General features: G+C 44.6%; 1 pseudogene; it reads right to left on the bottom strand.

Moving 5' to 3' along the window:
- Nucleotides 1-725: 725 nt before the first annotated feature.
- Nucleotides 726-2,305, bottom strand: LOC784266 (tubulin alpha-1A chain-like; annotated as a pseudogene).
- Nucleotides 2,306-6,449: the final 4,144 nt, after the last annotated feature.

The raw sequence follows: 6,449 nt of genomic DNA, 5'->3' as shown, positions 1-6,449 counted from the left end.
CCTCTCTGGAGAAACGTGCATTTAGATCTTTGAGCGATTTTTTTATTGAGTTTTTTTTGTTGTTGTTCATATTTAGCTGTACTAGTGATTTGTATTTGTTTCAAGTGTACAGGAACTTGGTTCAGTTATATTAATACTTCAGTTCAGTCATTCAGTTGTGTCTGACTCTTTGCAACCCCATGGACTGTAGCACTCTAGGCCCACCATCCATCACCAACTCCCGGAGTCTACCCAAACTCATGTCCACTGTGTCAGTGATGCCATCCAACCATTTCATCCTCTGTCATCCCCTTCTCCTCCTGCCCTCAATCTTTCCCAGCATCAGGGTCTTTTCCAATGAGTCAGCTCTTCGCATCAGGTGGCCAAAGTATTGGAGTTTCAGCTTCAACATAAGTCCTTCCAATGAACACTTAGGACTGATCTCCTTTAGGATGGACTGGTTGGATCTCCTTGCAGTCCAAGGGACTCTCAAGAGTCTTCTCCAACACCACAGTTCAAAAGCATCAGTTCTTCAGCGCTCAGCTTTCTTTACAGTCCAACTCTCACATCCATTCGTGACTACTGGAAAAACCATAGCCTTGACTAGACAGATCTTTGTTGGCAAAGTAATGTCTCTGCTTTTTATTTTTTATTTATTTATTTATATTTTCATTTAAGACAGGGAATACTTTATTCAAACCCATCAGAGAAATGGATAGCTTGGGTCTGTAACAAAGCATCATGTTTTAAAGCGTAGGTCAGTAATTGTATATGAGCGTATACACTGCAACATACAAATTAACTGATCAGACCACAACTTTTCAATGTTTGAAACAGAATAAGCTTCCCTGTAAAAGCAGCACCTTTGTGACATTTTAACTTTAGTATTCCTCTCCTTCTTCCTCTCCTTCTCTTTCCACAGAATCCACACCAACCTCCTCATAATCCTTCTCAAGGGCAACCATGTCTTCACGGGCCTCAGAAAACTCTCCTTCCTCCATGCCCTCACCCACGTACCAGTGAACAAAGGCACGCTTGGCATACATCAGGTCCAACTTGTGGTCCAGGCGAGCCCAGGCCTCAGTGATGGCTGTGGTGTTGCTTAGCATGCACACAGCTCGCTGTACTTTGGCCAGGTCTCCACCAGGTACCACAGTGGGAGGCTGGTAGTTAATGCCAACCTTGAAGCCAGTGGGGCACCAGTCCACAAACTGGATGGTACGCTTGGTCTTGATGGTGGCAATGGCAGCACTGACATCTTTGGGAACCATGTGACCACAGTACAACAGGCAGCAGGCCATGTATTTACCATGGCGAGGGTCACATTTCACCATCTGGTTGGCTGGCTCAAAGCAAGCATTGGTGATCTCTGCTACAGAAAGCTGTTCATGGTAGGCTTTCTCAGCAGAGATGACGGGGGCGTATGTGGCCAGAGGGAAGTGGATGCGGGGATAGGGCACCAGGTTGGTCTGGAACTCTGTCAGATCCACATTCAGGGTGCCATCAAACCTCAGGGAAGCAGTGGTGGAGGACACAATTTGACCTATCAACCTATTCAAGTTAGTATATGTCAGGCGCTCAATGTCAAGGTTTCTACGACAGATGTCATAGATGGCCTCATTGTCTACCATGAAGGCACAATCAGAGTGCTCCAGGGTGGTGTGGGTGGTGAGGATGGAGTTGTAGGGCTCAACGACAGCTGTGGAAACCTGGGGGGCTGGGTAAATGGAGAACTCCAGCTTGGACTTCTTGCCATAATCGACTGAAAGACATTCCATCAGCAGGGAGGTAAACCCAGAACCAGTTCCCCCACCAAAGCTCTGGAAAACCAAGAAGCCCTGAAGACCTGTGCACTGGTCAGCCAGTTTCCAAATTCGGTCCAAGACGAGGTCAATGATCTCCTTGCCAATGGTGTAGTGACCTCGGGCCTAATTATTGGTGGCATCTTCTTTGCCTGTGATGAGCTGTTCAGGGTGGAAGAGCTGGTGGTAGGTGCCGGTGCGAACCTCATCAATGACTGTGGGTTCCAGGTCGACAAACACTGCCCTGGGCACATGCTTGCCAGCCCCTGTCTCACTGAAGAAGGTGTTGAAGGAGTCGTCTCCTCCCCCAATAATCTTGTCACTTGGCATCTGGCCATCAGGCTGAATGCCGTGTTCCAGGCAGTAGAGCTCCCAGCAGGCATTGCTGATCTGGACACCAGCCTGGAGATGCACTCACACGCAGCTGCTGTTTTGCAGCTGCCGAGCAGATGGCGGAGAGGAGGAGAAGAGGTTGTTACTTCTTACAGCGCGACTCTTAGGCGGTCGATGTAAGAGAACCTCTGTCTCTGCTTTTTAATAGGTTGGTCATAACTTTCCTTCCAAGGAGTAAGCGTCTTTTAATTTCATGGCTGCAATCACCATCTGCAGTGATTTTGGAACCCCCCAAAAATAAAGTCAACCACTGTTTCCATTGTTTCCCCATCTATTTGCCATGAAGTGATGGGACTAGATGTTATGATCTTAGTTTTCTGAATGTTGAGCTTTAAACCAACTTTTTCACTCTCCTCTTTCACTTTCATCAAGAGGCTCTTTAGTTCTTCACTTTCTGCCATAAGGGTGGTGTCATCTGCATATCTGAGGTTATTGATATTTCTCCCGGCAATCTTGATTCCAGCTTGTGCTTCTTCCAGTCCAGCGTTTCTCATGATGTACTCTGCATATAAGTTAAATAAGCAGGGTGACAATATACAGCCTTGACGTACTCCTTTTCTTATTTGGAACCAGTCTGTTGTTCCATGTCCAGTTCTAACTGTTGCTTCCTGACCTGCATACAGATTTCTCAAGAGGCAGGTCAGGTGGTCTGGTATTCCCATCTCTTTCAGAATTTTCCACAGTTAATATTAATACATAATATTAATCTATTCTTATCTGGATTCTTTTTTCATATAGGTGATTAGAGTGTGTTCAATAAACTTCCCTATGCTATTCAATAGGTACTTGTTGATCATCTATTTGATGTACATTAATGTGTATATGTTAATTCCAATCCCTTAAATTATCCCGCCTGCATCTGGAGGACCACAGGCACTCCAGATCCATTGTGGAGGCACACAGCCTGCCACATGCTCCCAGCTCTCTCAGCCCCAGGACACTGCAGCCTTGGGACCCAAGCCAATCAGGCTCCAGGGATGTGACACCAGCCTTTTTTTTTTTTTTGACCCTGTCCTACTTAAAGTCTTTTTTTTTTTCTTTTTAAAAATTTTTATTTTTTTAAATTAATTTCATTTTAGTTGGAGAATAAGTACTTTACAATATTGTCATGGTTTTTGCCATACATCAACATGAATTGGCACAGGTATACATGTGTCCCCCACATCCTGAACACTCCTCACCTCCCTCCCCATCCTATCCCTCTGAGTTGTCCCAGAGTGCCAGCTTTGGGTGCCCTGCTTCATTGAATTTGCTCTGGTCATCTATTTTATATACGGTAATATACATGTTTCATTGCTATTCTCTCTCTCAAATCATCCCACCCTCACCTTTCTCCCAAATGAGTCCAAAAGTCTGTTCTTTACATCGATGTCTCTGATCAGAGTCAGCATTTCTTTTTTGTTATTTCTGTTTTTTTCCACCATTTGAACTGGAGTATGTAGCTGAATTACTATCTTGTGAGTGTTTTTTGTTCCTTTTCCTTGTACCACAACTTGTTTCAAATGTGTATATATCTAACACATAAATGTGTATATATATATTTTTTCATATAGGTTATTACAGAGTGTGGAGTAAGGTTCCTTGTGTTATACAGTGGGTCCTGGTCATTTATTTTATAAACAGTATTGGGCATATATTAGTCTGAAGTTGCTCATTTCTCCATGCCCCACATCTTTATATCTTGGTGGCTGGAAATTTCTAAGTCTGTGAGGCAGTGTCTCCAGGTAAGAAATTCATTTTTATGCATCTTTAGATTCCACCTAGGAGTGACATCATATGATACTTGTCTCTCCCCATCTGCCTTAATTCACTTGGAATGATCATCTCTACTTTCTTTCCCTTGGCTGAACATGGCTTTATTTCCTACTTCTTTCTTATTGAGAAATATTGTATTATGTATGTACCCCATTGTCTGTATCCATTCATCTGTTCTTCTGCAAGTAATTTTATTCACTGTCTTGGCTGTGGTATATAGTGGGGCCAAAATCGCAGGGTGACCCATTTCTTTTAAAATTTTGGTTGTCTTCACCTAGCTTTCTTGACCCCATCCCAGTTCAGATATGAGACACAGCCTGCTCAGGCTCCAGGGATGGGATAGCAGCCAAAGAGAGGGAGGTTGCAAGGAATAAACTAGGCACTGATTTTTTTTTTTCCTTTTCTTTTCCTCATGCCGATCCCACGTTGGAGTATGGTCAATTTGTAGTTTTGTGCTTACTGTCAGTGTACAACACTTGATTCAGTATTGACATATGCATACGGGATGTCTGTTCTTCTCTAGATTCTTTTACTATAGAATTTACTGCAGAAGGGTGAGCAAGGTTCCACATGCCTGGAGGTACCGCACGTCTCCTTACAGCTTTGACCTGTCAGTGGGCATTTTGGTCAGGTGTTTGTCTCGGCTTTTGTAAGTAGTGCTTCAGTGAACGTTGGGGTGTGTGTGTCATTTTGAATGATGGTTTTATCAGGATACCAGGCCCAGGTGTGGGAATGTCAGATCCTAGGCATAGTTCCCTTGAAAGTTTTTTTTTTGGCATGTGAAGACTGTCTTTTCCAGTGGCTGTTGCCAGTGTCCCTTCCCACCAACCGTGTAGGGAGTTCCCTCTCCTCCTGGCCCTCTCCCCCCTTTACTGTTTGTAGACTTGTGAGGGTGGTCATTCTAACTGGTGTAATTTGATTTCTTGTTGTTTTGATTGGCATTCCTCCTGTAATAATTCGGGATGCTGAGCATCGTGTCCTGTGAAGGTATGGTTTTTTCTTTTTCTTTTTTTCCCCTATTTCATGGTTGCAAAGAAAATATACCTGTTGCAGTTAACTCTTTGATAGTGGGTTGTATTTGTAATTTGTTTCTGGAGTATTCTCCCTAGGACTTTTCCTGAGGGTAACTGTCATTAACGGCCCCAAGGCCTTGTGAATTAGAGGCGCCAGTAAGCACAGTTCAGGCTTCCCTGGTGGCTCAGATGGTAAAGAATCTGCCTGAAATGAAGGAGACCCAGGTTTGATCCCTGGGTCAGGAAGATCCCCTGAAGAGGGGAATGGCAACCCAATCCAATGTTCTTGCCTGGGAAATCCCATGTTCAGACGGGCCTGGCAGGTAAGCACGGGGGGTCAAGTTGTAGTTACAGAAAATGTCCACATGGTGGCAGCAGTTTTCATTCCCAACTCTGGTTCTTGGGGCAACCAGAACCTAAGGAAGACTTGGCTTCCTAGGCTGTGAACTGGAGTGGAATGTGCCTGAGCAAACACCCAAGGGCCCGTGTCTCACTACTCGTTCCCCCTAAAGCTTCACCCCTTTCCTCAGAATTTCCTTATCCCAATGGGGGCCACAGCACCCTGCTGAGGTGCTAGGAGGTTGCACTCTCAAGGAGGAGGCTTAAGCTGTGAACCCCAGCCCCAGGAGAACTGAAAGCTAGGTGGCATTTCCAAGGTCCTTGAGGGCAGACGGTCGTCACAACATCCCTTGGTGCACTGGGGACTATGGTCCCTGTCAGAGCAAACCGGAAGGTGTAAGTTTAAGAGGGGCTCAATTAAGGGCACCCTGCCTGGTGGTTTCAACCCGACCCCAGTCCAGCCTTTGGACCAAAGCCTGTTCAGGCTGCAGTGATGGGATAGCAGCCTGGGTCAGGATGTCAGCAGGAATAAACTGGGCAAGGCTTTTCTTCTTTCTTCTTTCATTTCATGCCTGTGGTATGCTGCAGTATGGTCGGTGTGCAGTGTTGCGCCTGTTGTCAGTATCCAGCCACCTGGTTGACCTATGTCATGTATGTAAAGCATATGTTTCTTTTTCAGATTCATCTGCTGTAGAAGTTATTGCAGAAAGTGGAGCAAAGTTCCCTGGGCTGAACATCACGTCCTTGCAGAGTATCTGTTAACATGTACAGGTTTCTGTGGATATGGTAGAGGTACAGATTTCTGTGGATATGATAGAGATACAGATTGCTGTGGAAGGAAGAAAGAAAGGAAGGGGATAATCCTTGTGGATTATCTACTAACATACACGTTTTTGTGTATATGTTAGTCCTGACTTCCTAATTCATCCCTGGCCCTTTGGTTTGATTTATTTATTTATTGGAATTCTTTGTGTTTGAATTCTCTGAGTTTCTTTTTATGTTGTAATTGAATTCCTTTGTATCTCTTTTTTTTCTTTTACCTAGAAGGGACATCGCATGCTAGTCTTCCTCTGTCTGGCTGACTTCACTTAGTGTTTGATCCTCTAAGGTCTATCCCTGTGACTACCAGGGGCATAATTTCATGATTTCAGTAGTAGTATTTCATGCC

This window comes from Bos taurus, chromosome 21 (assembly GCF_002263795.3).
Source record: "Bos taurus isolate L1 Dominette 01449 registration number 42190680 breed Hereford chromosome 21, ARS-UCD2.0, whole genome shotgun sequence".
In the NCBI taxonomy this organism is placed as follows: Eukaryota; Metazoa; Chordata; class Mammalia; order Artiodactyla; family Bovidae; genus Bos; species Bos taurus.
Note: the sequence above shows the minus strand (reverse complement) of the source record. Positions and strands in the feature narration are given on the sequence as shown.